At 38.6% G+C, this 17758-nt stretch overlaps 1 long non-coding RNA gene across 1 annotated transcript in view; it reads left to right on the top strand.

The window, feature by feature from the left end:
• Positions 1-14482, top strand: part of LOC126202981 (uncharacterized) — a 31599-nt gene extending 17117 nt beyond the window's left edge. The window contains exon 2 of the long non-coding RNA XR_007540210.1: positions 14437-14482. This is a non-coding gene — a long non-coding RNA (uncharacterized LOC126202981). The remainder of the gene's footprint in view (positions 1-14436) is intronic.
• Positions 14483-17758: the final 3276 nt, after the last annotated feature.

Genomic DNA, 17758 nt, shown 5'->3' with positions numbered 1-17758 from the left:
CTGTCCAGCAGAATGCTATTTGTTCGCCCTCCATTGGTCAAACAATAGGGAGCGTTGGGGTTAATTTTCGTGGACTGGGAAGATGAAGCTGTGGCAAGTCCATTCTGCAGGGAATGCTGAACACTCTTCTCCCACCGGCGCCACAGTGAAGTACTGGAACAGTGGCAGTCCTGGGTAGAGAGGTTTCCTGTCTTAGAGGTCTGTCATCTTTTCTTCTTCAACTCCAACACTCTGAACCTTCTATTTCATTTCTTACTTCTCATTAGAGTACCAAGCTAACCTTCCCTCTGTCCACATGTATATGTCTCTATTGCTGAGACCCTTCTTATTTACCGTGTTAGCTTTATTAAGTGATTAAAACCTATTTCGTAGGGGATCCGGGAACAAGCTAGCAATTCTGTGTTATTATATGTAGCCATACTCTGTCATACTATATTATTTATTTATGTCTAATTTTGTTGTATGTTGCCACCGAATTGATAAACATTTTACTAATAATTATCATGAGATATGGCTCACTTATTAATATTTGTAATTATCGTGAGGCATGGCTCACTTACACTACTCTCTATATTTATCAATGTCCAAGGTTGTTGTATGTAATTTTTTTTTTCTTTTAATATGTACCAGCACTCGAAATTGTGAACACTCACTTATATGCAAGTCTTCTTCAGCTCCAACACTCCGAATTTGCTATTTCATTTCTTACTTCTCATCAGAGTACAAAGCTATTCTTCCCCCTGTCCACATGTATTTACCTCTATTGGTGAGAGTATTCTAATTTATCGAGTCAACACTTGTCGTTGTTGACTAAAGCCTATTTTATAGGAGAATTTGGGAAAAAAGCTAGTATTTCTGCACTATTGAAGATAATGAATTTACTTAAATATGTTATATGAACCATGGACCTTGCCGTTGGGGAAGCTTGCGTGCCTCAGCGATACAGATAGCCATACCGTAGGTGCAACCACAATGGAGGGGTATCTGTTGAGAGGCCAGAAAAATGTGTGGTTCCTGAAGAGGGGCAGCTGCCTTTTCAGTAGTTGCAGGGGCAACAGTCTGGATGATTGACTGACCTGGCCTTGTAACACTAACCAAAACGGCCTTGCTGTGCTAGTACTGTGAACGGCTGAAAGCAAAGGGAAACTACAGCCGTAATTTTTCCCGAGGGCATGCAGTTTTACTGTATGGTTAAAAGATGATGGTGTCCTCTTGGGTAAAATATTCCGGAGGTAAAATAGTCCCCCATTCGGATCTCCGGGCGGGGACTACTCAGGAGGACATTGTTATCAGGAGAAAGAAAACTGGCATTCTACGGATTGGAGCATGGAATGTCAGCTACTACAAACAGCATAGTGAATGCATTATTGTGGCCAAGATAGATACGAAGCCCACGCCTACCACAGTAGTACAAGTTTATATGCCAACTAGCTCCGCAGATGACAAAGAGATTGAAGAAATGTATGATGGGATAAAAGAAATTATTCAGATAGTGAAGCGAGACGAAAATTTAATAGTCATGGGTGACTGGAACTCGACAATAGGAAAAGGAAGAGAAGGAAACGTACTAGGTGAATATGGAACGGGAGTAAGGAATGAAAGAGGCAGCCGCCTGGTAGAATTTTGCACAGAACGTAACTTAATCATAGCTAACACTTGGTTCAAGAATCATGAAAGAAGGCTCTATACATGGAAGAACCCTGGAGATACTGACAGGTTTCAGATAGATTATATAATGGTAAGACAGAGATTCGGGAACCAGGTTTTAAATTGTAAAACATTTCCAGGGGCAGATGTGGACTCTGACCACAATCTATTGGTTATGAACTGTAGATTAAAACTGAAGAAACTGCAAAATGGTGGGAATTTGAGGAGATGGGACCTGGATAAACTGAAAGGACCAGAGGTTGTAGAGAGTTTCAGGGAGAGAATTAAGGAACAATTGACAAGAATGGGGGAAAGAAATACAGTAGAAGAAGAATGGGTAGCTTTGAGAGATGAAATAGTGAAGGCAGCAGAAGATTACGTAGGTAAAAAAACAAGGACTAATAGAAATCTTTGGGTAACAGAAGAGATATTGAATTTAATTGATGAAAGGAGAAAATACAAAAATGCAGTAAATGAAGCAGGTAAAAAGGAATACAAACGTCTCAAAAATGAGATCGACAGGAAGTGCAAAATGGCTAAGCAGGGATGACTAGAGGACAAATGTAAGGATATAGAGGCGCATATCACTAGGGGTAAGGTGGATACTGCCTACAGGAAAATTAAAGAAACCTTTGGAGAAAAGAGAACCACTTGCACGAATATCAAAAGCTTAGATGGAAACCCACTTCTGAGTAAAGAAGGGAAATGGAAGAGGATGTAGATGAAGATGAAATAGGAGATACGATACTGCGTGAAGAGTTTGACAGAGCACTGAAAGACCTGAGTCGAAACAAGGCCCCGGGAGTAGACAACATTCCAATAGACCTACTGACGGCCTTGGGAGAGACAGTCCTGACAAAACTCTACCATCTGGTGAGCAAGATGTATGAGACAGGCGAAATACCCTCAGACTTCAAGAAGAATATAATAATTCCAATCCCAAAGAAAGCAGGTGTTGACAGATGTAAAAATTACCGAACTATCAGTTTAATAAGCCACGGCTGCAAAATACTAACACGAATTCTTTACAGACGAATGGAAAAACTGGTAGAAGCTGACCTCGGGGAAGATCAGTTTGGATTCCGTAGAAATGGTGGAACACGTAAGGCAATACTGACCCTATTACTTATCTTAGAAAATAGATTAAGGAAAGGCAAACCTACATTTCTAGCATTTGTAGACTTAGAAAAAGCCTTTGACTATGTTGACTGGAATGCTCTCTTTCAAATTCTGAAGGTGGCAGGGGTAAAATACAGGGAGTGACAGGCTATTTACAATTTGTACAGAAACCAGAAGGCAGTTATAAGAGTCGAGGGGCATGAAAGGTAAGCAGTGGTTGGGAAGGGAGTGAGACAGGGTTGTAGCCTGTCCCCAATGTTATTCAATCTATATATTGAGCAAGCAGTAAAGGAAACAAAAGAAAAATTCGGAGTTGGAATTAAAATCCACGGAGAAGAAATAAAAAATTGAGGTTCACTGATGACATTGTAATTCTGTCAGAGACAGCAAAGGACCTGGAAGAGCTGTTGAACGGAAAGGACAGTGTCTTGAAAGAAGGATATAAGATGAACATCAACAAAAGCAAAATGAGGATAATTGAATGTAGTCGAATTAAATCGGGTGATGCTGTGGGAATTAGATTAGGAAATGAGACGCTTAAAGTAGTAAATGAATTTTGCTATTTCGGGAGCAAAATAACTGATTATGGTCGAAGTAGAGAGGATATAAAATGTAGACTGGCCACGGCAAGGAAAGCGTTTCTGAAGAAGAGAAATTTGTTAACAGCGAGTATAGATTTAAGTGTCAGGAAGTCGTTTCTGAAAGTATTTGTATGGAGTGTGGCCATGTATGGAAGTGGAATGTGGACGATAAATAGCTTAGACAAGAAGGGAATAGAATCTTTCGATATGTGGTGCTACAGAAGAATGCTGAAGATTAGATGGTTATATCATGTAACTAACTAGGTATTGAATAGAATTGGAAAGATGAGAAATTTGTGGCACAACTTGACTAGAAGAAGGGATCGGTTGGTAGGGCATATTCTGAGGCATCAAGGTATCACCATTTTGGTATCGGAGGGCAACGTGGAGGGTAAAAATCATAGAGGGAGACCAAGAGATGAATACACTAAACAAATTCAGAAGGATGTAGGTTGCAGTAGGTACTCGGAGATGAAGAAGCTTGCACAGGATAGAGTAGCATGGAGAGCTGCAGCAAACCAGTCTCTGGACTGAAGACCACAACAACAACAACAACATATATATAATGCTCAGCCATATAATTGTCATGTTATACCAATCACTTATGAATCATTTATTGTGTATTCACCCCAAGTGATGAACACATACCTTATACGAGGGGCGTTCAGAAAGTAAGCTCCGATCGGTCGCGAAATGGAAACGACTATGAAAATCCGATAAAGCTTTGCACAGATGTGTTGGGTAGTGTCTCTAGAATAACCACAGTTAGCATCACGTCGCTCTTCTCATTTCTGAGCTCGCAGTGAGTGCGTAAAGATGTCTAGAAAATAGTGTCTGCCGCCAAGTACGAGGGCCTGGTGAGAAATTTCGCCTGAAGCTATGCAGCTAACATTACATAACTGTCGTGCTGTTTCTTCTTCAAGACAATTCTCAGCCGCATTCTGCAGGGGCAATGAAGATGCTCCTGCATCGTTTTCAAATGGAAATGTGAGATTACCCACAATACAGTCCACAACTGTCTCCCCCTGAGTTTCATCTCTGGTCACATGAACCGCTGTCTTTGAAGACAACATTTCGACACAGACAACGAGGTGTAGGCCAGCGTGGAGAATTGGCGGAAAGCACTGGCGGCTGCCTTCTATGATGAGGCTATTGAAAAGTTGGTACAACGCTATGACAAAAATCTAAGTCAGAACGGCGACTACGTAGAGAAGTAGCTGAAAGGTGTAGCTAATTGTTACAAGTAAAACATTTCTGATGATCACTGTGGTTTCAATTTGGCAGTCAATCGGAGCTTACTTTCTGAACAGGCCTCGTATAAGGCGCAACCGCATAATTGTTAGTGCTGTTTCAATTACTTATAAAACACAGCCAATATGATGTATTAGTCACTTATATTGTCGCTCAGAGTTATATGTAACTGCACTCTTACGTATCATGTTTGAATGACTGTAAAGGTGGGAAAGTAGGGTTGGAAGTGTCTTGACAAATAAAAATAGTAAGATTGGTCGTTGGTCAGAAATTTCATCCCAAACAGCAGTCTGCGTACTGCAAACTTCAAGATTCACTATGGAGCAGTCTGCGAACTGCAAACATTAAGACTATTTACATTTATGTAAAGTACAGAAATTAGTGCATTTACACTTAGGGATTTTGTACTAGTTTGAAACTCTAAGTTGCATGTTAGCTCATACAGTTAAGAAATAACTTGTTCTTCCCTTGTACTATTGAGTAATAATTATTGCATAATGCTTCATAATTAATTTACATTTTTAATCAAACGTAGGAATATCTCAAACCATAAATAAAATGCTTGTTCCTCCAGTTTATTGTAAAATAAGGACTGTTACGTAGATCTCTCAGAAAAGGTTTTGTTCAACTTTCAGTTGCACAAATCCTTTTGGGGGTTGTTGAAATGTAACAGTCCAATTCAAACTAATAAAAATTCATAAATTTTAACCATAAACAGTAGTTTCTGATATAGAGGTGTAGGAAATAATTACAGAATCTTAATTACACTAATGTGTACAAGTCTGTTAATTGGTAGGAACATTTTATATGATGTCAATCTCCTGTAATTAGTCAATGTAACAAGTGTATTGTTAACATTTGATACCTAAGCATTTATACTTGCTTCAACTTACATAAAGATTAGAATTCAATCATGTATTTAATATATAAGAATCTAGGTAATCAATGAGATGTGTAATTTGTTTTAGGGTGATAGTTCTAATTGTTAACTAATGAAATAATAATTTTAAACAATGCCAAGCATTGTTCGGGATTGTTAAGAAATTATAAATAGTGACTGCCATATTGGCATAGGGAATTAGTCTGGTTTTGGTTTTTGAGCAGTGTGCATGTAGCTGCTACTTTAGTATTGTAAGTATTGTTTGTCTTGCAATAATACCTTAATTTTGTTTTGAAAGTATAATAAAAAACTATGAAACTTAATGCAAGATAAAACTAAATCAACTCTCCAGTAGTTGTTTTACAGTAACTGTAAATGAACTCCGGACCATGACTGCAGCAAACAAAGAGTAACTATAATCAACTCCATTATTACGAGTAGTTAGAGAAATGTTAACTGCGCAGATGGCCGGTCAATGCGATTTAAGCAACATGCAGTCATTGAATTCTTGACAGCTAAAGGTGTCACCGCAAAGGAGATTCATCAGAGAATGAAAGCAGTTCATGGTGAATGTGTTGATGTGAGTACTGTGCGTCGTAGGGCAAGAGTTTTTAAAGGTGTTGAGGTGGGAACATCTGACCTGTGTGGCAGAAAAAAAAAAGAGTTGGACATCCTGTGACAGCAACCACCAAGTTTCACAAGTAAAATGTTGACAGATTGACAATCGTTGCATCACTCAGAGAGAAACTGCAAGCACAATCGGCATTTCACAAGAATGTGTGGGTCAAATTATTGTTTTGCTTGGTTATCAGATCTGTGCAAGATGGGTACTCCAGATTCTGACTCCTGAAATGAAAGCGCACAGACTGGAAATTTGCCAGGAACTCCTCTCGCATTACGATAATGAAGGTGACACCTGACTTCCATCTGTTCTCGATAATGAAAGATGATCTTCGGGACATCATCGTGCTTCTGATGAAGACATTGAGAGAACTGTGAGTCTATGGTTGCGGAAACAGTGTCGACTTCATGAGGGCTTCAGAAAACTTGTTCATCGTTGGCAGAAATGTATCCAATTGGCTGGTGATTATGTGGAAAAGTGAATATTGGTCATTAAAGATTACATTCTAAGTATTATTTCTGCGTTTGATTTATTAATATTTTCTCATCCAAACCCGATTAACGAAGCTGGAGGCATTACTTTTCATTCAACTCTTGTACAAAGGGCAAATTGGTTGCAGTACAGTCACTGGGCTTTCTGAACAAAAGGATTGTGCACAGGAGACAGTGGCCCATATTACTTGTGAGATCGAACAGGCTGCCGCAGAGTCCATCCCCCAATCTAGGAACCACATTAGACGACAGCTTGTACCTTGGTGGAACGATGACTGCCGAATGCCATTCAGGGCCAGATGAACAGCTCTGCAGAACTTTAAACACCACCCAACTGCAGAAAACCTTCACACCTTCAGATCTGCGAGAGCATATCCAAGGCAAGTGATAAAAGGACGGAAGAGGGCTTCCTGGAAGGAATTCAAGACTTCCATTAATTGGTCCACTTCCACTGCAAAAGTTTGGGACTCAGTAAGGTGGATTTTGGAAAAGGGCAATACATGTCCCCTTACGGCCTTGTCCAGTAATGGGGTCTTGGTGAGCACGACAGAAGACATGGCTCAGGTTTTAGCTGGACATTTTTTACTGTCATCCAAACTCCTAATTTTCAGGTGTTCCATAGGACTACAGAGATGAGTAAGCGTCATTTCTTCTTGCATAATCACGAAGTCTACAACCTTCCGTTCTCCAAGTGGGAACTGGAATCAGCCTTGTCCGTGGCCACACACACTACTCCTAGACCCGATGAGATTCATTATACCATGCTTCATCATCTGTGCTCTGAAGTGAAAGGACAGATCCCCTCTCTTGTTTCAGTCAGATCTGGTTTGATGAGCAGTACCCCACAACTTGGAAGGAGGCATTATTAATTCCACTCTGGAAATCAGGCAAGGACCATGGCACCCCTAACAGTTTCCGGAGTGTAGACTGTACCAGTTGTATGGGTAAGACTCTTGAATGTACGGTCAATTGCCAACTTGTCTGTCTGCTCGAATCCCGAGGTCACCTGAGCTGCTCCCAGTGTGGCTTCAGGCGCTACCGTTTCACCCTCGAAGACTTAATTCTACTGGAGACGGCGATACAGGAGTCTTCTTAAGCTGAAACCATTTGGTTTGTGTGTATTTTTACCGCAAAAAAGCATATGACACTACTTGGAGGTACAACATCCTTTGCCAACTTCATGAATGGGGACTATGTGGACGACTGCCACTTCTTATCCAATACTTTCTCGAGGACCGTTGTTTTCGATGTCGCATTGGTGATGCCGTGTCTGACTGCTGTATACAAGAGAATGGCGTCCCCCAAGGCAGTGTCCTCAGTGTCACGTTGTTTGCCATTGCTATCAATGGCATTTCCTCTGCAGTCAGGAACCCTGTCGAATACTATTTGTTTGTGGATGACTTTGCACTTTTCTTCTTCTCTCTCTGATCTTACAACAATGATTAGAGGCAGCAACAGCTGACCATTAGGAGGCTGGAAAGCTGGGCCAGGACAACTGGTTTTCAGTTCTCACCTGAAGAGACTGCATGTGTCAATGCTAACTGCGCTAGTTGAAGTTTTAACCAACCAGTGCCGACAGTGGGGGACAATATATTACATTTTCAAGAAACTGTGCACTTTTTTGGCTTATTATTTGACTCAAAATTAACTTGGCTGCTACACCTGAAAGACCTACTAACAAAAGGCTTCCAGCCATTGATTATTTTGATGAAATGCCTTAGCGGAAAAACATGGGGATCAGACAGGTCGCATCTCCTGCAGTTTTACACGGGACATTTGTCCGATCACGTCTAGATTACAGCAGTATGGTCTGTGGGTCAGCCCATTTCCTAGTTCAATATGTTAGACACTGTCTACCATGAGGGCATTCAGATATAGACTCGAGCCTTTCGGACCAGCCCAGTTCTGAATCTGTGTGCAGAGGCTGGTGAACCACCACTCTGGATTCAGCGATGTATCCTTTTGGCTCGGCACTGAAAATCTCGTCACCTCACTCATCGGTATTTAGTGCAGTGGTCCAACCCACCTTTGAACAGCTGTTCAGGAGTCAGTCCTACATGACCGTGCCATTTGAGATCCATCAGAACTCCTAATACACAGCCAAGGATGAAACACGTTGCCACCTTGGTATCTTCAGAGACCTAAAGTGTTTTCACGCTTGACACGGTAGAAGAAAACTTTTATTCCAGATTATGTTTTTACAACTTTGTTTTCCTCCATTTTAAATATGTACCATAGTTTTATCATTGTTTGTATGGATGAATCCCAGCAACAGAATGTCCTTGGTTATTCTGGTGTCTGATAGGGTTTTGAAAGAGCATCTTCTGGAATAATTTACAAATTATGATGCGAGATTATGTGGCATTCTGAAGGCTTTGGAGAGGATTCACAAGTATCACCGTACAAGGTTGCCTGTCTGTTCCGACTTGCTTAGTGAACTACTTCACCAAATGTAGCCAGTAGAGCTGCTGATTCAGCTCATCCACGACTCCTTACATAGGCTCCAACACTGTGGCAAGGATGTGATCTTTTGCTGGGTACCTGGCCACATCAGGGTACAGGGCAATGACAAGGCCGACAAAGCTGCCCTGGAAGCATGTCGGGATGGTGCTCTTTGTCAATATCCCATCCAATTGCACACCATCACCTCATTTTCTGACAGGTGCATCATGCGCCAGTGGAAGACAGAATGGATGCAGGTGACAAAACAATCCACGGTCGCTCAAATCCACCACACACGCATTTCATACTTCATGTCAGCCTCACCGCTGGAAGGAGGTTCTGCTTACCAGACTGCACTCTCGACATAGCCCTTTAACTTGTGGCTTACTCATTCGGTGGGAGGATCCACCACTCTGTGAAGTTTGGGGTGTGCCATTTTCAATTCAGTATATTTTGGCAATGTGTGTCCTCAGTCTCAATTGAGATCTGCCCACCACCCTCACCAATACTAATTGTAGTGTTACAAGAGTGCTGAAATTTTGTGAACTGTCAGACCTCATCCCTAAATTGGTCGGGAAGGGAGGCAGACTTTAATACGTTATACACTGCTCCGCATGTGGGGGACAGCCTTTGTCCCCACCCCTGAGACAGGCATGCTGACTTTTTGTCAGGGTGCTGATGAGCATGATGTCGACCACCCCTCACCTCAAATAATAATGATAGTAACAATCACCACTCCCCCACCTGGCCTTAATTTACACTAATTTCTTTGGTCTCAGCATTTCTTCACAACAATTATTCCTTTCTGCACTCCCTTCTGAGTTTTCTACCTCTTTCGTTTTCTGAAATATCTTTTTTGCCTTCCCCCTCTCACCTCTTATCACATTCAATGCCCTTAGCTTTTTGCTCTTATTAACTCATGTATGATATTTTAGCAGTTATCTCTGTCTTGCAAATAACCTATCTCCCACCTTTAAACTCCCAGGTTATCAAATCTCGTCCAGTGCTGTCTTAAACAATCACTCTTCCTTTCTCATCCTGTCCGGTGAGTCTCCCTCGATCCATGGTTCTGGGTGACTTTCCCAAACTCTACCCCTTTTCCTAAAGCTCACCACTCCTTTCCATTCATCCCTCGTCATTTCCCTTGAACACTTCTGACAGAAGGAGCCATAGTGTATGAAAACTAGCAAATTGTAATACCTTTTTATAAGTGTGTTCTCCTGCCACCATTTGGTGAGCAGATTTTTTTTATGTATCCAATTTCTTATATTTTCATACATTACTAATGTTGTACACACTATTATTTGCTTACTAAAATATATCTATGTGACTGTCGTTAATTTGTGAACTGTCCACTGAAACAGTAACTTAATGTGATTGTGTGTGGCTGTTGTGGAAAAAGAATAACTAACAAGTTTCTGACAACATATTTATTATCATTTTGCAGTCTTTGTACTTTTCACATTTCACGATCTATAGTACAACAATACAAATGCTTAGACACTGTTTTTTTTTTCTTTTTTCTTTTTAGTTGAACATTTGGTCACAGAATCTAATGCAACAGCGATATAACAGCTACCATTTACAATCAGTCCACATCAATGCCAGCTAAAGTTGTGCTATATTACAAAATTTTAGGTGAAATTCACCTACATCATAGCTCATTTGTATAATATATTTGTACAATTAAGTTACATTGAGTCCCTTCTGCAGTATAATATAAATAAAACTGTTTCTGCTTAATATTACACAGGCTTTCCATGGATCAACTAACTAGATGTACATTAATTCTACTAATTGCTAAACTATGCAGACAACATTCAATGATACATGATTGTCCAGAAAAAACAACAAATAAAGTCAAATGGAAGTATTTGTAGGTTTTGCATTAGACTAATGAACAGAAACAGACTTAGACCTTTTCCAACTCTACACAGATATCATGATAATCATCATGTCATTATTATATAAAAATTTACCCACAATGCTCCAAAAGAGTTCTTACCAAATATTACCACCACAAAATTACACAAAATAATTTGCAATTTATTTCTAAAAATCACTGCACAGTTTTCTTCTACTTCTAACATATCCCCAAGAATATATGTCACTAAAATATCCAGAAAATACAAAGGTAAATATATTTATATGCTCAGTTAACAAGTGGTGTGAGATTCAGTGACAGTAAAATAATCCAGCTTATCCGAGGGAAAAAATTTTTAAAAAAAAATCTTTAAATGAGATTCATAATATTGCAAGCTGTTTAGTGGATCTTTGGTATTAGGATTCAAGTCCCATTCACAAATGTTACATACTGAACAAAAATTTACATTGAAATTATTTCCAGGAATTTCCATCTATGCTATAATCTTTTGCCTTGGACATTACCTGCAGAACAGGTATATTTTTAACCGCAATTTTTTTCTAACAGGAAGAACAAAAGATTACAATCTTTTAGTCTTATGGAAGGCTACAATTTTTAACAAAAACTTGGCAAGCAGTATGTTTAGCAGCACTGGTCTATAACTGATCTGTGAAGTTCTGCTTCTTCCTTGCTGTCCAGTGAACTTCACTTTAATAGGTTTAAACAATGATAAACAATGAAAATGAAATTACTTAAACAAGTATGTAGAATTTTTTGAAAATATATCTGTTATATTACATGCCATACATTCAATTTTCATACTCTTGACACATCATTCAAGAGTCACATTAAATTATTATGTTAATTATTCTTGCTGAAAAGAATAGGTAAGTTGTAGCATATGTATTTCATACCTTAGCAAAGGAAACTAAATTTGGGAAGATCAAAAAGGATGTCATATAGTATAAAATTCAGTCCTCAATAATATGTCAAATACATATTTTGAATCAAGAATTATAGTGTGTGTGTGTGTGTGTGTGTGTGTGTGTGTGTGTGTGAAATATGTCAAATACATATTTTGAATCAAGAATTATAGTGTGTGTGTGTGTGTGTGTGTGTGTGTGTGTGTGTGTGAAATATGTCAAATACATATTTTGAATCAAGAATTATTGTGTGTGTGTGTGTGTGTGTGTGTGTGTGTGTGTGTGTGTGTGTGTGTGTGTGTGAGCTTTAGAAGCACAGAACTGTCCATGAAAACAAGATAGATAGGAATAGTTCAAGACCTGTAATGGAAACAATGCAAGCAGCTGGCCAATTATCTAGTGAAGAGGCGTAGTTAGGTACTTTGCAGATGAGAGATCCGACAAGGAAAATGACGACGATGATTATGATAAATTACAACACTGACTGGAAAAAGTGCACTACAGAAGGCAATAGCAGATTGTTCTCTCAAATATTAACAATGGGGACAACTGAAGCTCAGAAGTTAAACATGAATCCCTGAGAACACAGAACGCTTCAAAGTATGGGGGCCCCCACAGGGCAGAGCTCAGCATGAAGAGCATCTGGCAATGAGAAAGGATCATCACAACTATATCAGAGATTCTGTTTTGAGATAGTTTCTCCACTACATCTGGAACTAAGTGATCATTTCAAAATTAGTAATTCACCCCTCCTCCTATCCCCCCCCCCCTTTCCACTCCTCTGCTTCCCAATCACTTCATCTAAGTTCATTTACTATGTCACAGTAACATGACAAATAAAAATAATCTCTTGTTTAATTTTTGACGTATTTGAACCCGCTCTATCTCTTCACTTATATTTTTCAAGTAATCAGCAAGCATGGAAAATAACAAAATAAAGATTGTTGCATGATGAACACTATTTTAATTTTCTGAATAACTATGACCGTGATTGACACATTCTTGCCCTTTTTTCGCATCTCAACAACACAATTGCTCCTTGTTTAACACATTCTTTACACATACCTGCAACAGTTCAATTATTATGATTTGAACCAATATTGCAAGTATGTAGTTAATTTTCTCCAACCCAATTTACGGGTTAAAGTCTTTATGTAACTTCCATGGGCACATTTTCAAGAATGAAATACAGAACTTGGGTGAGCAATGCCTAACTATCCCAGATATGTCTGTCCTCTGACTGTAATTGCAAATACTCAGAGGCAGATGAATCCACTTACTGTAAATTAAACTTATATTAATACATATGTTTTTCCAACCAGTCCAAACAAATTACAATGATATATTACCGATTGAAATCTCAAGCCCAAGATATTTTACACCTGCTACAGTTTAGCAATATCACAGATGGTTTAAGAAGTATAGTATACACACACATTTAGATCATGATTATGGACTACATGTACAAAACATTTAATGGCATATTTTACAACTGTACAATATGTACAAAACACATAGTTATCATGCAATAAATTCTCAATCTACTTCCAGTACATCATCTAGAATTTATTCCAACAAAATTAACAGAAAACTCCATTTACTAAAATATCAATTCCACAGCCACCAATAACTGTTTCCTACAACCTCTTGGCTCAATATATTATTCAGATCCTACTAACACCTATCACCTGGCAGTAACTGTTCTAATGAGGACACTGTTCAGCACATGCATAGTGTATTAAGCAGACATTTATAAGTGACTGATGCTGAACCACTGGATTATTTTGCTTCTATAAAACATGTTCCAAATAGAGATTCTCTGGAAGCAACAGGTATGCAGCTGATCATGTAGTGGTATTCAAACCACATATGCCACACAAAACTTTAAACCTAAAATCACACACCCTGCTTATAGACAGCTACAAATATGAGAAGTAAACAATAGGAAATGACTGCAAATTCATAAGTAAAACATAAAACTAAATATGCAAGTAACTCATTAGTTTAGCATGTGGTACTGAGGAGGATGAGGTTGTGATGACAATAAAATGCTATCAGCACAGTATAAAAAATGTAAATGTTGTATAGATTCTGTTAAACCTCACCATGAAGTAATAGACATAAAGCAGCACGATGGATCACGCCACCACTAAAGTGACAAGATCCATTTAGTGTTCTGTAAAGCTAAAAACATCAAAATAATTTGACTGCTTCTAACATATGCCTATCATTTCTCCCCTTTTGTCTCTTAGGGTAGAAATTCTATGGTCATAAGCAAGAACACTGATGCAGGAAGACAGTATAAAAATGATTTTGTGTGTAGGCAGGAAGACTATCTTTCAAATGACATTGTTTCGTAATTGGTCAATACAGCTCAAAGGTAAATTCATACAGTGTATGTTATGATTTTTTGCAACATTTTTAATTTCCTGTGTCGTAAACCAATGAACCTCATTCAAAATGAATGATACAGGGCTTAATTGTGTTTAGTTCAAGATTACCCCCAAACACAAAATTTGTAAAATAGTATAAGTAGTAGTAAATGAATTTTGCAATTAGTACTGACTTTTTAGAAACACTTATGCTTCATAATTCTCTATTCTCTCGTGCTAACAGGTGGGCAAGCTGGTCAGCAACAGAACATTTGAGAATAAGTGCTCCTCCTTTCAGGAATAAAGGAACACAAAAACCTGAAGCTTTATGTATTTTGTGCTGTGCTGCTTTGTGAGTGCAGCTGACTTTACTGTCATTTTGCAATGATGCAGTGAATAATTAACTGAGTGCTTAGCCATCATTCTGCTGATGTATAATTTGTAATCATAATGAATTTTAAAATAAGTGCTTCTACCACTGAAATAAACAAGAAGATATGGACAAAGAATCTAGTACAATTTCAAGAATCAAACAGAAAAATAATAACTGTTCCACTACAACAATCACTTGAAAACTTGAACAGGATACTGCACAAAATACACATTGTTGGTTGTTATATATTCCTTGGAGAGTTCATGACAGACAGGGAAGAATGTGTACAGTAAACTGTGAAGGAACTATTAATTTTATGGCAAAAGGAATTAAATGGCTCAATCTTATCAATTCCAGTAGTACATGCTTCAATACGGTACTAAAAACCTATTTTCAATGTGTAAAATGAGGAAAATATGATTAACTGAGTGAAGTTTTTCACATTACAAAAGAAAACTGTGAATGGGTGTGCAGTGAGGACAAAAGGTTGTATCATGCTCAGACTAAAAGCAAAGAGCATGTTAGTTACACAGTTGGGAAGACTGAGTTGCAGGATTATCCATCTAAGCAGCAGCAGCAGCAGCAGCAGCAGCAGCAACAACATTACTACTTCTATTTCAAGTAAATCAACATAACTGTCTGACAATGACTATCAGGAGTCCCACAGTTCAGGTGAACCGTCCCCAAACATAAGGAACAAGTACATCAACACAAAAACTGTAACCCAATTACGAACAAGTTCAAAATTATCAATCAGCAAAGTGGGCAACCATTTGCAGACAGTTATCTGAAGGTGAGACTGACAAACCCCTTCACAACCAGGTATTTACAGATCTACCATTAAAGAAGCTGTTAAATGCAAAGGAGAAATGAAGAAAACACAACACCTAGAAAGCTGGTTGCTGCATTTTGATGGTAAGCATATTGATAACCAAGAATGTCAGGTATTGGCGTTGAAAAATGAATGAAGTCAAGTTGGAAGCACTAGACTTACCAAATGGGAAAGCAGATACTGTGGTCAAAGGAATAATAACTGTTCTCAATGAATAAAATTTATGGGCAACTATAAAGAGGATTGCCACTGACACTACAAATGTGAACACTGGAAGGGAAAAATGGCACTGCTGTTCAGTTATAAACACCAGAAGAACCATGATTTATTGGCTGTCAACACTTCATTCATGACTGTGTGCTTCACATGATAGCATTACTCAATATCAAGTACTCATTTATCCTGGCACTTGGTATGAACTATGAGCAGCTAAATGAATTTTCAGAATGGTCTAGAAGAGATTACTGAAACAGAAGGATGGTGTGATGCTATGAAATTTCTAATTCACTTAACTCTCACTTCCCTAAAGTGATGTTTTGCACAATAACTAACTTAACTAATGCAAGATGGAACTCTTAAGTAATACTAGGTCTTCTGCTATTTAATCTTCATCTTTTACAGATTGGTAGATGTTTGGTTTACTGAGTGCAGGATACAGCACTTGATTACCAGAAGCTATCAATTCCCATAACAAACCAGAGTAGGAAATGGGCATAAATGAACACATTTTTTGCTACCCACTGACAAAAGTTCATCGATTTACGGCACAAGAACATGGGGTTATAAAGAAGTCATAATCCTACCGTATATAACAATGATTGCCCAGAAAGTAAGGCATTGCCTTTTTTTTTTTTCTTAGTCAGAAACAACGCAACGAATAGAAAAGTTACGTATGTATAATTTGAAGTCTCCTGAGTGTGCACACCAAGTTTCCGTCACTTCCGACAGACAGCATAGCTGCAGGACAGTTTCAAAATGGCGTCTGTAAGTGACATACGTTACAAGCAACATGCCATCATTGAATCTCTCACTGCAGAGAAAGAAACAGTGGGGAATATGCACAAATGCTTGTGCAAAGTCTATGGGGCATCTGCTGTCGACAGAAATACAGTTAGTCACTGGACATGGAGGTTGAGGTCATCAGAAGGCAGTTTGCTGGAGCGCCACAATTTGCAGTGGTCGGCGAGACCATCCACAGCTGTCACACCTGACATGTTGCAGCGATACGATGTTGCCATTCACGAGGACAGACGCATTATGAGTCGGCAGTTGGCGCTGCATCTGTCAATCAGCAAAGGAAGTGTGGATGCAATTCACACAGTGAAGCACGGGCTCTGCCACCAGGACAAGGATTGGTACCGACAAGGCATACACGCACTCGTTTCGTGCTGGACGAAGGCCATAGAACGGGATGGAGATTATGCGGAAAATAGGGTGTGTAGATAAAACACCATTCTTTTGGATGTGTAATTCTCATTATGTTCAGTAAAGAATTGTTGAATAAAAAATGTGGTGCATTACTTTCTGGGCAACTCTCGTACAAACAGAAATTAGTGTTGGCAAACTTTGATTTAGGATGCAACATCAAAATGTTTTCAGAATCATTAAATTGCCCCAATGAGATGAAAAGCTACAAAAAATATTAATGGGGATACTTTAACAGTAAAAAAGCAAGCTCTTTAGCACAAATCAGAGTAATTAAATGACTGCAACATAATTTTTGGTTTTGCTCATAAGAATCTAACATTTCCTGGATGTGTAATGAGTTGATTTTCACTTCTCAACACATTAATACTGCACTGTGGCATCAAATTCAAATTTGATAATTTGACAAATATAAAATGCACAACTTACAAATTCACACTTTTTTGATAATTATAAACAGAACACTAAGTGATTTTGATGTATCAAATTAAAGATAACATACAAGGAAGTTTGCCTTATTTTCTAAATTGAGATGGGAAAGGAAAAGAGAAAATATCAGTGTGTGACAAATAGAACAATATCTGAGTACATAAACAAGCAAAGGAGGAGAGTATACATCCCTATGACAGGAACTTTCTGCTTACTGAATGACATATTATAACCCTGGGAGTGAACTTCGACAAAAGACCTGATGTCAATTTCACAAGACTGAGTATATTAACGAAAATCTTTAAGCAATGATAGGGGTATCTCTCCCACTAACAAAGTGAGAGTTCAGTACGAAGTGACTACTCATTCTACTATTTCTTTCCATTATATTAGTCCAGGAAGTAAATAGTTTTTCTTCAAATATCAGTTTCTTTTTCTATGTCTGCACTTTTTGTGGCAACTGCTTCGTAACTACCTCTGTCCACAGGCATGTGAATTTCAAGTTTC

This window comes from Schistocerca nitens, chromosome 9, assembly GCF_023898315.1.
Source record: "Schistocerca nitens isolate TAMUIC-IGC-003100 chromosome 9, iqSchNite1.1, whole genome shotgun sequence".
NCBI classification, from domain to species: domain Eukaryota; kingdom Metazoa; phylum Arthropoda; class Insecta; order Orthoptera; family Acrididae; genus Schistocerca; species Schistocerca nitens.
Note: the sequence above shows the minus strand (reverse complement) of the source record. Positions and strands in the feature narration are given on the sequence as shown.